Genomic DNA, 16,432 nt, shown 5'->3' with positions numbered 1-16,432 from the left:
GTCAGTTTGCTGCCGGCTCTTAGTAAACTTTTGGGAAAAAATGTGTTTGACCAGATACAGTGCTATAGTGCCTTGCAAAAGTATTCATCCCCCTTGGTGTTCTTTCTATTTTGTTGCATTACAACATGTAATTTAAATGGATTCTTATTTGGATTTCATGTAATGGACATACACAAAATAGTCCAAATTGGTGAACTGAAATGAAAAAAATAACACGTTTCAAAAATTAAATAAAAAATAAAAAAACGGAAAAGTGGTGCGTGCATATGTATTTACGCCCTTTGCTATGAAGCCCCTAAATAAGATCTGGTGGACCCAATTACCTTCAGAAGTCACATAATTGGTTAAATAAAGTCCACCTGTGTGCAATCTAAGTGTCACATGATCTGTCACATGATCTCAGTATATGATCACATGATCTCAGCCACACCTGTTCTGAAAGGCCCCAGAGTCTGCAACACCACTAACCAAGGGGCACCACCAACCAAGCAACACCATGAAGACCAAGGAACTCTCCAAACAGGTCAGGGACAAAGTTGTGGGGAAGTAAAGAGGAGGGTTGGGTTATAAAAAAATATCCAAAACTTTGAACATCCCACGGAGCACCATTAAATCCATTATTAAAATTGGATAGAATATGGCACCACAACAAACCTTCCAAGAGAGGGCCGCCAACCAAAACTCACAGACCAGGCAAGGAAGGCATGAATCAGAGAGGCAACACAGTGACCAAAGATAACCCTGTGGGGGCTGCAAAGCTCCACAGCGGAGACTGGAGTATCTGTCCATAGGACCACTTTAAGCCGTACACTCCACAGAGCTGAGCTTACGGAAGCGTGGCCAGAAAAAAGCCATTGCTTAAAGAAAAAAATAGGCAAACACGTTTGGTGTTCACCAAAAGGCATGTGGGAGATTCCCCAAACATATGGAAGAAGGTACTCTGGTCAGATGAGAGAAAAAAAATAAAAAATTGGCCATCAAGGAAAACACTGTCTGGCACAAACCCAACACCTCTCATCACTCCGAGAACATCATCCCCACAGTGAAGCATGGTGGTGGCAGCATCATGCTGTGGGGATGTTTTTCCATTGGCAGGGACTGGGAAACTGGTCCGAATTGAAGGAATGATGTATGGCGCTAAATACAGTGAAATTCTTGATGGAAACTTGTTTCAGTCTTCCAGAGATTTGAGACTGGGACGGAGGTTCACCTTCCAGCAGGACAATGACCCTCAGCATACTACTAAAGCAACACTTGAGTGGTTTAAGGGGAAACATTTAAATGTCTTGTAATGGCCTAGTCAAAGCCCAGACCTCAATCCAATTGAGAATCTGTGGTATGACTTAAAGATGTACCAGCGGAACCCATCCAACTTGAAGGAACTGGAGCAGTTTTGCCTTGAAGGATGGGCAACAATCCCAGTGGCTAGATGTGCCAAGCTTATAGAGACATACCCCAAGAGACTTGCAGCTATAATTGCTGCAAAAGGTGGCTCTACAAAGTATTGACTTTGAGGGGGTGAATAGTAATGCACACCCAAGTTTTCAGTTTTTTTGTCTTATTTCTTGTTTGTTTCACAATAAAAAATATTGTGCATCTTCATAGTGGTAGGCATGTTGTGTAAATAAAATGATACAAACCCCCCAAAAAGCCATTTTAATTCCAGGTTGTAAGGAAAATATGAAAAATGCCAAGGGGGGTGAGTACTTTCGCAAGCCACTGTATTTCTCTGTGAACAATTTAACAACAGATTTTCAGCATGCTTATTTGTATTAGTATTTATTATGGATCCCCATTAGCTGATACCAAGGCAGCAGCTACTCTTCCTGGGGTCCAGCAAAAATGAAGGCAGTAAGGAACAGATGCTGGGAGACGAAAAACAGGTACAGGAAGTGAACATTTAATAAATCACGGACATGAAACAAACCAGAACAGTGTCTGGACAGGGGGAAAACAAAATAACAATACGACAATAATGCTAACAAAGGGAACAAACTAAGGAACAGACAGATATAGAGGGGGCAATCAACAAAGTGAAGCAGTCCAGGTGAGTCCAATGAGCACTGATGCGCATAATGATGTTGACAGGTGTGCGTAATGATGGGCAGCCTGGCGCCCTCGAGCGTCAGGGAGGGGAAGCGAGAGCAGGAACAACATTATAATAACATTTTTAAACATTAAAATACATTTTACAATGGATTTCACAATACATTAAGTCTGTGCCCTCCGGCCACTACTCTACTACGTCACAGAGCACTCAACATGAGAAGGGCACTCAACATGTACTGCACTGACACAAATGACTGATGATTGGCTAAAATAAATTGTAATGGCTTTACATCTACCATATCATGGGTTGAGAGCTATCTATCCAATAGAACACAGAGGGGCTTCTTTAATGGAAGCTTCTCTAATGTAAAACATGTAAAGTGTGGTATTCCGCAAGGCAGCTGTCTTGTTCCTTTACTGTTTTTTATTTTTACTAATAATCTACCACTGGCATTTAACAAAACCTGTGGGTCTATGTATGCTGATGATTCAACATTATATTGTCAGGAACCACAGCTAGTGAAATCACTGCAACCCTAAACAAAGGGTTAGACTGCAATATGTCATGGTCAAGGCATATTGGTTCAATTGTTGTAAAGATGTTGAGAGGTATGTCCTGTGATAAAGAGATGATCAGCATTTTTAACACCACAGTCAACCACAAGTTCTGCAGGCTCTCGTTTGATCTAATCTTGACTATTGCCCGGTGAGGTGGTCAAATGCTGCAAAGAAGGACCTAGAAAAGCTGCAGCTGGCCCAGTACAGAGCAGCACGTCATGCCCTTCAATGTACCCAGAGGTCAATGTCAACAATATCCATGTCGGTCTCTTTTGGCTCAAAGCAGAGGAGAGATTTACAGCATGAATTATTTTTTGTCATATAGGTCAACTGAACAGCAAACCTGATTTAAAAAAAACAAATAAAGCAACTCCTCACGGCACAAAACCTCTCCCCCATGTGACCTCATTTTTATGTGTATGTAATGACATAACTGATAGACACACACACACACACAGACACACACACACACACTTTAGTTGTAGTTTTAAAAATATTTGTTTATAAATAAGTCTGTAATGTGTATGTTAATTTAAAAAAAAGAAATGTAAATTCTAAAGTATTTTTTGTCTGTAATATCTTTTTTTGTTATGTGTCAGACCCCAGGAAGACTAGCTATCGCCGTTGGCGTCACCTAATGGGGATCCTAATAAAAATAATAAATCATAAAGGGTGCCAACAGAGATGCTAATCAGATACCTCTGTCTATTCTCTGGGGGTAGAGTTGTGCACTGTGTGTGTGAGTGTACTTTTTAGACTGTTGGAGGAGCCTCTAAAATAGGTAGTCTATTTATACTCATGTACTATCTATGTTAAGAGCTGTCCAGCGCTGAAATTGACTGCATTACTTCCCTCTCTTCTCTTCCTCTTTTTTGTTCATTCCTCTGCACTGTTAAACCTGACAAATACCTCTTCTTTCTTTCTTTCTATCTTTCTTTCTATCTTTCTTTCTATCTTTCTTTCTTTCTTTCTTTCTTTCTTTCTTTCTTTCTTTCTTTCTTTCTTTCTTTCTTTCTTTCTTTCTTTCTTTCTTACCCATACTCTCCTCTGCCGTGGACTCATACCCAAGCCAGAGACACAACACTTCTGCTCTGCTTCTACTCACCTCCAGTCTCTGGCATTTGGTTCTGGACACACACACACAACACACACACACACACACACACACACAAACACACACACACACACACACACACACAACACACACACACACACACACACACACACACACACACACACACACACCACACACACACACACACACACACACACACACACACACACACACACACACCAGCTAATAATTAAACCCCCGCTTTAATTAGGGTGTAATCAGAGTGCCATGGGAACCTTGGCCCTTTAAATCTAAAGTCAGACTAAGTAAGCACACACACACACCAACACCACACAACCACACACACACACACAACACACACACAACACACACAACACACACACACACACACACACACCACACACACACACACACACACACACAAACACACACACACACACACCACACACAACACACAACAACACACAGAGAGAGACAAACTTTATAATATAAATAAATTGCATAGAATTACATAGAGTAGACTGTATTTTTGTAAGTATTGTTTAATCTTCCCTGGCCTGGTTCTGCATTAAACAGACTGAAGTCTGTGGTTTCATTAGTCATTATCAGGATATCCAGCACATTATCATTAGTCTTCAGTCTGTTCAGGAGAATGAGAGTCTAATTTGTGTCTCTGCAAACGGCCCAAAAGCAAGGTCATGTCTTTAGCAGTCGCTCGTTCAACTGTAGGCCTACAGACCATCAACAGACAAACTCTATCAATATCGGCCCTGTTGTCGCCTACCCCCTAGCGGCTCAACACTGCCAATGGAAGGTTTGGAATTTAGGAAGCAATTCAATAGAACGTATCACTTGTATTCTACTGTATCTGCATCACAATGTACAGTTGCATATCTCAAGCCTTTCTATGGACAAGCCAACAAGCGACTGTAACTACCTCGATGCTGTTTTTATTACGGTGCAATGAATGAGTGCTGGAAAATATAAACTCATTATGGACTGCTGTAACGCGGGACTGTGGTAAGTATAGGTCCTGTCAGACAACTTGTCGACACTGTCCATTTTGTTGTTGCTGCTAGTGCTACAGTACTTGTTAGTTACAATGTAACAAACAGTCTCGTGTTGCTGCTACAATGTAACCACAATGTGAAGAGTAGAGAAGTTCCCACGTGTGGCGTATTTTTGCCCTATCACGATCGTTCAAAGTTTCCGTAATCACGCCCCTGGGTGTGTCTGCCTTGTTTCGGAGCAATCAAATGCTGCAATGTTGAAATGCTCTTCGTTTTCGACGAATCAAGGCGCTCCTTATAGCAAAATAATCATCCGACCACATGCAGGGGAAACGCTAGGTTCCATCCCTGTGATATCAAGAAGCAAGGTATGGAAACATCGCCGGGACCAACGCTACTTTGTTAGCTGTCAAACTTGACCAAACATAAGATTCATTTCTAGGTCATAGAACCAATTTGAAGTATACGATCCTGTAGTATAAAAGTTGGGTGGGGTTTGACATGTGTTGTGTGAGTCGCTAGCCTAGAAAAGTCTGAGGCTTTTTGATAGACGTGTCGGTCGATCAAGGTGAAGTAGCCTGTATCTGTGTTACTGTATCTTTCATAGTATTGCCATTTTGTAACCGATGTCTCGATTGCTATAGCGATATAAGTTGGCTGACTTGAAGTGCTGACTGACCCTACATAAAGTCCGCAGAGAGGCGAGCCGGGGACGGTGTAGTGTGGGGCACTAGGGTTGTTTTTGTAGCTGACACAGCTGAATACGGGCGAACAAACGAGACAGGCGTTGGGTGAATAGATGTATTGTCGCCTCACCCCCAATTGCATCTGTTGACTGTGTCTGGCATGATCATATTTTTTTTGACAGCTGATCAAACTAATACATAGATGTTTGCTTCACAGAGTCTTACTTTCAATCACTGTCACTTCTTGACAGACGTGTCATTAAAATGAAATATTTACTCAGTAGCCTAGCTTAAGCAATCATTTTAAATTCAATTAAATCCATCCCATCACCATTGCTGTCCTTAGAGTGACACGCTGTGTCACAGTGTTGGCCAGTAGAGCAGGGCTATTCAGTTCCAGACCTGCAGGGCCCAAACCCCTTTGGTTGTCATCCTTCCCTGCTAATCATGGGCTGACTCAGACCTGGCACACAAGGTGAATGGACTCTCTGCCCGATCAGTGACATAAATTAACTTCCAAGTAGAGAAGAGTCCCTCCAGACCTGGTGTTGAATAACCTGTCTATTGGTTTCCCTGTGTCCTATTCACCGTGGCTCGCTGTTGTCGCCCCACAGTGCCAAAGTATCGTCACTATTCAGAATGCCACAGACCAACAAGTCCAGAAGTGCCTCAGCCAGTGGCTCTAGTACCGGACTGGGCCGAGGGGAGGAAAGAGAAGAAGAAAGAGAGGAAGCTGAGCCAGAGCCAAAGGTCCAAGTCCAGGGAGCAGGGGATGGAGGAGGAGAGAACACTGGAGACCCAGAGATCATCAAGTCCCCTAGTGACCCCAAACAGTACAGGTAACATCGTTTACCTTACACACCAACGTTTGTGTGTGTGTGAGTGTGAGAGAGAGACTTTGTCTTTCTTTCCATCCGTCTGTCTGTCTGCCTGCGAGACTCTGCAGGGTGTCTGGGGGAGTAACAGGTCACATGTCGGCCAAGGAGCGGTGTAAACAAGCTGAAGCGCGCAGTAAACAGCTGGAGGGCCAAACTCTGTGTGTGGTTGTGTCAGCATCTTAGAATAAGAGAATAGTGTTTACCTCTGTCTAACCCCTTCCACAGGTACATCGAGCTGACCAATGGGCTTCGAGTTCTGCTAATTTCAGACTTCACTGGTCCCGCCTCCTCTGGAGATGACGAATCAGAGGAGGAGGAGGAACTGGGGGAGGAGGAAGAGGAGGAAGAAGACTCAGGAGAGGGAACAGAGGAAGAGTCTGAAGAAGAGGAGGATGACAAGGACAGTGACTTTGAGGATGATGAGGATGGAGGGAAGAGGAAGAAGGGACACTCAGAGAAACAGGTGAGAGGGTGACCTGAGGAGGAAATAACAGCACATTAGCAGCAATAGTAATAAGGGTGTTGATGATTGTGTGTTTGTTTATGTGTGTGTGTGTGTGTTTGTGTGTGTGTGTGTCAGTCTGCAGCAGCGCTGTGTGTGGGTATTGGCAGCTTCAGTGACCCCAATGACCTCCCAGGCCTCGCCCATTTCCTGGAACACAGTGAGTATGATGGCCCTTAAGGATGAGATTGTTTTGTTGTGATAAATCTGGTGCAATGCTGTGTTTGTGACAAGGGGATATAAATAAGACTTTCCTCCTCTCCTCACTCTCTCTTCTCCTCTCCTCCCTCTCTCCTCTCCTCTCCTCCCTCTCTCCTCCTCTCCTCCTGTAGTGGTGTTCATGGGCAGTGAGAAGTACCCATCAGAGAATGGTTTCGATGCCTTCCTGAAGAAACATGGGGGCAGTGACAACGCCTCCACGGACTGTGAGAGAACGGTCTTCCAGTTTGACGTCCAGAGAAAGAAATTCAGAGAGGCTCTGGACAGGTCAGCAACACACCACCATTATAGTCTCTGTGCCTTGTCTCTTGATTCGGATTAGTCCATCTGACTCTGTACCTGTCTGTGATTGGCTCTCTCCAGATGGGCCCAGTTTTTCATCTGTCCTCTGATGATCYGAGACGCCATCGACAGGGAGGTGGAAGCTGTCGACTCCGGTGAGAGGCATTCTGGGGGAAAAAATGTTGACCTTATTAAGACCTTATGCACTGGTTATGTAGTGACCTGCTCCCCCTTCTCTCTTTTATCAGAGTACCAACTGGCCAAGCCGTCTGACTCTCATAGGAAAGAGATGTTGTTTGGGAGTCTAGCGAAGCCAGGTCACCCCATGGGCAAGTTCTGCTGGGGTGAGGACACGCACGCACACACAAAAACTACTCTGTGTACTGTGTTGTCATGTGTAAACGAGACAGATGTTGTGTTATTGTGGTATGTGACTGAGCTGTTGTCATGGTTTCCACCGGTGGTTGTCATGGTTTCCCCAGGTAACGCCCAGACTCTGAAGACAGAGCCCAGGAAAAAGGGGATCAACGTTTACAAGAGGCTCCGCTCCTTCTGGAAGAGACATTACTCTGCTCACTACATGACCCTGACTGTGCAGTCTAAAGGTGACGCGCACTCACACACACACATACACACACACGACCTTGCCGCGCAGTCACACATGTAACTCTGTTGTCCTCCTCTGTCTGTGTGTGTGTGTGTGTGTGTGTGTGTGTGTGTGTGTGTGTGTGTGTGTGTGTGTGTGTGTGTGTGTGTGTGTGTGTGTGTGTGTGTGTTTTGTAGAGAAGCTGGACACTCTAGAGGAGTGGGTGAAGGAGATCTTCAGTGGAGTGCCCAACAAGTGAGTCTCAGCTGTACATAAATCCCTCACCATTCAAATATTATAATATGGCCATTTAGCGAACACTTACTGAACCCTGTTCCTCAGTGCTCAGCCCAAGCCAGCTTCTCTGAGCTGCTGGATCCCTTTGATACGCCAGCCTTCAACAAGCTGTACAGAGGTAGGATGCCTGTCTATTGAGCTGACCTGTACAGACTTCTGATCTCCTTTAGAGCCATACTGCTTCAGTTCAGCTCACTGAAAACAGGATCTTGAACGGGAATCATTGTTGGTCCCAAAAATACATGCTCACAATATAAGTAAGAACATAGCTGTGTGTTTCAGTTGTTCCTGTGAGGAAGGTCCATGCTCTGACTATACATGGTCCCTGCCTCCTCAGGAGAAACACTACAGGTAAGAAACACAACTACAGACAATACAGCTACTCGATACTAACGCTACTCCAATAATACAGCTACTACAGATAATACAGCTACTACAGATAATACAGCTACTACCAGATAATACAGCTACTAAGATATACAGCTACAGATAACAAGCTGCTACAGATAATACAGCTATTGCAGATAATACAGCTACTGCAGATAATACGGCTACTACAGATAATACGGCTACTACAGATAATACAGCTGCTACAGATAATACAGCTATTACAGATAATACAGCTACTGCAGATAATACAGCTACTACAGATAATACAGCTACTACAGATAATACAGCTACTGCAGATAATCGCTACTGCAGATAATACAGCTACTGCAGATAAATACAGCTACTCAGATAATACAGCTAGCTACAGATAATACAGCTACTACAGATAATAAGCTACTACAGATAATACAGCTTTACAGATAATACAGCTACTGCAGATAATACAGCTACTACAGATAATACAGCTACTACAGATAATACAGCTACTACAGATAATACAGCTCTACAGATAATACAGCTACTACAGATAATACAGCTACTACAGATAATACAAGCTACTGCAGATAATACAGCTACTACAGATAATACAGCTACTACAAGATAATAAGCTACTACTGACGTGCTGGATAATACAGCTACTTACAGATAATACAGCTACTACAGATAATACAGCTACTACAGATAATACAGCTTACTACGTATACAGCTACTGCAGATATACACTATACAGATAAATACAGCTACTACAGATACATACAGCTACTACAGATAATACAGCTGCTACAGATAATACAGCTATTACAGATACATGCAACGTAACGTCCGACGAGAATAATACAGCTGATAATACTGCACTCAGATACTACAGTACTCAGATAAACAGCTACTACAGATAATACAGCTACTACAGATAATACAGCTACTACAGATATTACAGTATACAGCTACTACAGATAATACAGTTACTACAGATAATACAGATATTACAGATAATACAGCTACTACAGATAAATACAGCTACTACAGATAATACAGTTACTACAGATAATACAGATATTACAGATAATATAGCTAGTACAGATAATAACGAGCTGCTACAGATAATACAGTTACTACAGATAATACAGCTACTACAGATATACAGTTACTACAGATAATACAGATATTACAGATAATACAGCTACCTACAAGTAATACAGCTGCTACAGATAATACAGCTACTACAGATAATACAGCTACTGAGATAATAATAGGTATAGATACAGCTACTACAGATAATACAGCTGCTACAGATATTACATATAATACAGATAATACAGCTACTGCAGATAATACAGCTATTACAGATAATACAGCTACTACAGATAATACAGCTACTACAGATAATACAGCTACTACAGATAATACAGCTACTACAGATAATACAGCTATTACAGATATACTCAGCTACTACAGATAATACAGCTACTACAGATAATACAGCTACTACAGATAATACAGCTACTACAGATAATACAGCTCAATGCAGATAATACAGCTACTACAGATAATACAGCTACTACAGATAATACAGCTACTAACAGATAATACTGCTACAGATAATACAGCATTACAGATAATACAGCTACTGCAGATAATACAGCTACTACAGATATACGCTACTACAGATAATACAGCTACTTTGCAGATAATACAGCTACTGCAGATAATACAGCTACTGCAGATAATACAGCTACTACAGATAATACAGCTACTGCCAGATAATACGGCTACTACAGATAATACAGCTGCTACAGATAATACAGATATTACAGATATACAGCTACTGCAGATAATACAGCTACTGCAGATAATACAGCTATTACAGATAATACATGCTACTGCAGATATACAGCTACTACAGATAATACAGCTTACTACAGATAATACAGCTACTGCAGATAATACAGCTACTGCAGATAATACAGCTATGCAGATAATACGCTCTCCAGATACTACAGCTACTGCAGATAATACAGCTACTCAGATACTACAGCTACTACAGATAATACAGCTACTCCAGATACTACAGCTACTACAGATAATACAGCTATAAAAGATAATACAGCTAGCTACAGACAATACAGCTACTAACAGATAATACAGCTACTACAGATAATACAGTTACTACAGATAATACAGATATTACAAGATAATACAGCTGCTACAGAAATAATACAGCTCTACAGATAATAACAGCTACTGCAGATAATTAGGTATATGATACAGCTACTACAGATAATACAGCTGCTACAGATATTACATATAATACAGATAATACAGCTACTGCAGATAATACAGCTACTACAGATAATACAGCTATTACAGATAATACGCTACTACAGATAATACAGCTACTACAGATAATACGTACTAGCAGATAATACAGCTACTGCAGATAATACAGCTACTGCAGATAATACAGCTACTCCAGTAATACAGCTACTCCAGATAATACAGCTACTCCAGATAATACAGCTACTACAGATAATACAGCTACTCCAGATAATACAGCTACATAATACAGCTACTGCAGATAATACAGGTACTACAGATAATACAGCTACTCCAGATAATACAGCTACTGCAGATAATACAGCTACTACAGATAAACAGCTACTCCAGATAATACAGATAATACAGCTACTACAGATAATACGGCTACTACAGATAATACGGCTACTGCAGATAATACAGCTACTGCAGATAATACAGCTACTACAGATAATACAGCTACTACAGAATACAGCTACTACAGATAATACAGCTACTGCAGATAATACAGCTACTGCAGATAATACAGCTACTACAGATATTACAGATAATACAGTACTCCAGATAATACAGCTACTACAGATAATACACCTACTACAGATAATACAGCTAATACAGCTACTACAGATAATACAGCTACTACAGATAATACAGCTACTACAAGATAACAGCTAATACAGATAATACAGCTACTACAGATATTACATATAATACAGATATTACATATAATACAGCTACTGTAGATAATACAGCTACTACAGATAATACAGCTGCTACAAGATATACAGCTACTACAGATAATACGGCTACTACAATAATATAGCTACTACAGATAATACAGCTTCTACAGATATGACATATAATACAGCTACTACAGATAATACAGCTAGTACAGATACAGTTACTACAGTTAATACAGCTACTACAGTTAATACAGCTACTACAGTTAATACAGCTACTACAGATAATACAGCTAAGATAATACAGCTTACTGCAGATAATACAGCTACTACAGATAATACAGCTACTACAGATAATACAGCTACTGCAGATAATCAGCTACTACAGATAATACAGCTAATACAGTACTGCAGATAATACAGCTACTCCAGATAATACAGCTACTAAGATAATACAGCTACTACAGATAATACAGTTACTGCAGATAATACAGCTACTACAGATAATACAGCTACTACAACTTTATAATACAGGAACTACAGGAGAGATTCTACAGTTGATGATGCACCTCTCTTGCCTCACTCTTTCTGCCTCTCTTCGTCCCCCCATCCCGTTCTCGCTCTACCGCTCTCTCTCTCTTTCTCAGGGTGAAGCCTCTCCACTACATCTCTTGGTGATTGGTCACGAGGGCACAGGCAGCATCCTATCAATTCTCAGGAGGAAGTGAGTCAGAACTACAGCATACAGGACTACATAACCCATAATGCACGTTTTATAGCAATGTTTTATGTGGTAACTGTACTTAGGTGCTGAGGTGTGTGTGTGTGTGTGTGTGTGTGTGTGTGTGTGTGTGTGTGTGTGTGTGTGTGTTAGGTGCTGGGCCATGGCTCTGTTTGGAGGGAACAGTGAAACAGGCTTTGACCAAGACCACTTCTACCTACTGCCATCTTCTTCCATCTCCATCACACTCACTGACCAAGGATTTCCGAGAACTTCTACCAGGTTGGTACACACTCACTGACCAAGGATTCCAGAACTTCTACCAGGTTGGTACACACTCACTGAACAAGGATTCCAAAACTTCTACCAGGTTGGTACACACTCACTTACACACTCACTGACCAAGGATTCCAGAACTTCTACCAGGTTGGTACACACTCACTGACCAAGGATTCCAGAACTTCTACCAGTTGGTACACACTCACTGACCAAGGATTCCAAAACTTCTACCAGGTTGGTACACACTCACTGACCAAGGATTCCAGAACTTCTACCAGGTTGGTACACACTCACCTGACCAAGGATTCCAGACTTCTACCAGGTTGGTACACACTCACTGACCAAGGATTCCAAAACTTCTACCAGGTTGGTACACACTCACTACACACTCACTGACCAAGGATTCCAGACTTCTACCAGGTTGGTACACACTCACTGACCAAGGATTCCAGAACTTCTACCAGGTTGGTACACACTCACTGAAACCCAAGGATTTCAACACTTTCCTAAAACCAGGTTGGTACACACTCACTGACCAAGGATTCCAGAACTTCTACCAGGTTGGTACACCCTCACTGACCAAGGATTCCAAAACTTCTACAGGTTGGTACACATTCACTTGACCCAAGGATTCCAAAACTTCTACCAGGTTGGTACACACTGCATGACGCAAGGATTCCAGAACTTCTACCAGGTTGGTACACACTCACTGACCAAGGATTCCAAAACTTCTACCAGGTTGGTACACACTCACTCACACACCCATTCAAAGTCCTATTTTCCCTAACCCTAATTATAACCCTAACCCTAGTTATAAACCTAACCCTGAAGCCTAAAATAGTATTTTTACAAGTGAGGACTGGCAAAATGTCCTCACTTCTCTGAATTTTAGTTGGCTTACTATTCTTGTGAGCACTTTTGGTACTCACAAGTATAGTAAAACGTTTGGTACACAGTACACACATTATCTGTGTTTCTCTACAGGTGGCTCACCTGGTCTTCCAGTATCTCAAGATGCTGCAGACCCTGGGCCCCCAACAAAGGTAATGTCTCTGATTAGGGCTTCATTATAGGCATGTGAAATGCAGAATATGTGCTTTATTTATACAGTATATGAGTATATCTCTCTCTCTCATCTCTCTCTCTCTCCATCTCGCTCGCTCTCTCTTTCTCTCTCCATCTCTTTCGCTCTCTGTCTCTCTCTATGTTTGTAGGATCTATGAGGAGATTCAAAAGATTGAAGCCAATGAGTTTCACTACCAGGAACAGGTAATACTACTAGCTTTCTCCTCCTATCTACAAGTACAGGAATGAATGCACCCAACCAACAGATGCACCCCTGTGTGTTTCAGACGGACCCTATAGAGTATGTGGAGGATATCTGTGAGAACATGCAGCTGTTTCCTAAAGAACACTTCCTCACCGGAGACCAGCTCATGTTCCAGTATTCACCTGAGGTACGGACTGTGTGTGTGTGTGTGTTAAGGTGATCGTTGCGGCCCTTTCCTTGCTTACTAAGCTAACCTGGTGTGTGTATGTGCTGTTTGGAGAAGGTGCTTTCTGTATCCTTAAGTGTCCATGCATACAAAGACCTTTGAAATGTTTGAAACCTTCTTGAATGTAATGTGATTTGTTGATTCAAAGAAAGTATTTATAGTGTGTGTGTTGTGTGTGGTGTGTGTGTAGGTGATCAGTGCGGCCCTGTCCTTGCTGACTCCAGACAGATCCAACCTGTTGCTGCTCTCTCCAGACCACGAAGGCCACTGTCCCCTCAGGGAGAAATGGTTTGGGAACACATTAGCAGCATAGATGGGTGAGAGAGACACACACACACACACACACAACACACCAACACGCAACACACACACACACACACACACACACACACACACGGGCCTACTACAGTGGCTTCAGAAAGTCTTCATACCCCTTGACTTGTTCCACATTTTGTTGTGTTACAGCCTGAGTTCAAAATGGATTAAATATACACTACCGTTCAAAAGTTTGGGGTCACTAGGAAATGTCCTTGTTTTTGAAAAAAATAAAATAATTGTCCATTAAAATAACATCAAATTGATTAGAAATACAGTGTAGACATTGTTAATGTTGTAAATGACTATTGTAGCTGGAAACGGCAGATTTTTTATGGAATATTTACATAGGCGTACAGAGGCCCATTATCAGCAACCATCACTCCTGTGTTCCAATGGCACGTTGTGTTAGCTAATCCAAGTTTATCATTTTAAAAGGCTAATTGATCATTAGAAAACCCTTTTGCAATTATGTTAGCACAGCTGAAAACTGTTGTGCTGATTAAAGAAGCAATACAACTGTCCTTCTTTAGACTAGTTGAGTTTCTGGAACATCAGCATTTGTGGGTTTGATTACAGGCTCAAAATGGCCAGAAACAAAGACCTTTCTTCTGAAACTCGTCAGTCTATTCTTGCTCTGAGAAATTAAGGCGATTCAGAGCTTTACACACCTGGATTGTGCAATATTTGCACATTATTCTTTTTAAAGTTCTTCAAGCTCTGTCAAGTTCGTTGTTGATCATTGATAGACAGCCATTTTCAGGTCTTGCCATAGATTGTCAAGCCGATTTAAGTCAAAACTGTAACTAGGCCACTCAGGAACATTCAATACCGTCTTGGTAAACAACTCCAGTGTATTTTTGACGTTGTGTTTTAGGTTATTGTCCTGCTGAAAGGTGAATTTGTCTCCCAGTGTCTGTTGGAAAGCAGACTGAACCAGGTTTTCCTCTTTGCCTGTGCTTAGATCTATTCTGTTTCTTTTTATCCTAGTCATGCCGATGACAAGCATACCAATAACATGATGCAGCCATCACCATGCTTGAAAATATGAAGAGTGGTACTCAGTAATGTGTTGTGTTTGGCCCAAACATAACACATTGTGTTCAGGACATAGTTTATTTCTTTGCCACATGTTTTTCAGTTTTACTTTAATGCCTTAATGGAAACAGGATGCATGTTTTGGAATATGTTTTATTCTGTACAGGCTAGTGTTGTGAAGTAACTACAATGTTGTTTATACATCCTCAGTTTTCTCCTATCACAGCCGTTAAACTCTAACTGGTTTCCTTCCTCTCTGGCAACTGAGTTAGGAAGGACGCCTGTATCTTTGTAGTGACTGGGTGTATTGATGCACCATCCAAAGTGTAATTAATAACTTCACCATGCTTAAAGGGATATTCAATCTCTGTTTTTTTGTGTGTTTTTTTACCATTTAACCAGCCCTTCTTCGCAAGGCATTGGAAAACCTCCCAGGTCTTTGTGGTTGAATCTGTGCTTGAAATGTACTGCTCGACTGAGTGACCTTACAGATAATTGTATGTGTGGGGTACAGAGATGAGGTAGTCATTCAAAAATCATGTTAAACACTGTTATTGCACACAGAGTGAGTCCATGCAACTTATTATGTGACTTGTTAAGCACATGTTTACTCCTGAACGTATTTAGGCTTTTAGGGTTCGAATACGTATTTACTCAAGACATTTCAGCTTTTCATTATTAATTCATTTGTAAAAATGTCTAAAAACATAATTCCACTTTGACATTATGGGGTATTGTGTGTAGGCCAGTGACACAAAATCTCAATTGAATACATTTTAAATTCAGGCTGTAAAACAAGAAATCTTGGAAAAAGTCAAGAGGTGTGAACACTTTCTGAAGGCACTGTATGTGTTTGCATTATTAGAGGACCAGATCATATCAACATGGTTCCAATATGTGGAGAAAGAGAGAGGGTATCCTGATAGTTGTCTCTTCTCTGTCCAGATATCCAGCAGGAGTGGAGAGAGCGCTGGAACGGAGACTTTGAGCACAACTCTGACCTGCACCTCCCTGTCGAGAACAAGTTCATCGGTTAGTGTGTTTATGTCTGTGTGTTT

General features: G+C 41.5%; 1 pseudogene; it reads left to right on the top strand.

Moving 5' to 3' along the window:
* The first annotated feature begins 5,275 nt into the window (after positions 1-5,275).
* The window catches only part of LOC112070177 (nardilysin-like), a 21,866-nt pseudogene continuing 10,709 nt past the window's right edge, over positions 5,276-16,432 (top strand).

Source organism: Salvelinus sp. IW2-2015, unplaced genomic scaffold (assembly GCF_002910315.2).
Source record: "Salvelinus sp. IW2-2015 unplaced genomic scaffold, ASM291031v2 Un_scaffold1251, whole genome shotgun sequence".
NCBI lineage: Eukaryota > Metazoa > Chordata > Actinopteri > Salmoniformes > Salmonidae > Salvelinus > Salvelinus sp. IW2-2015.
The sequence above is the reverse complement of the archived record's forward strand: the minus strand, read 5'-3'. Positions and strand labels throughout refer to the sequence as shown.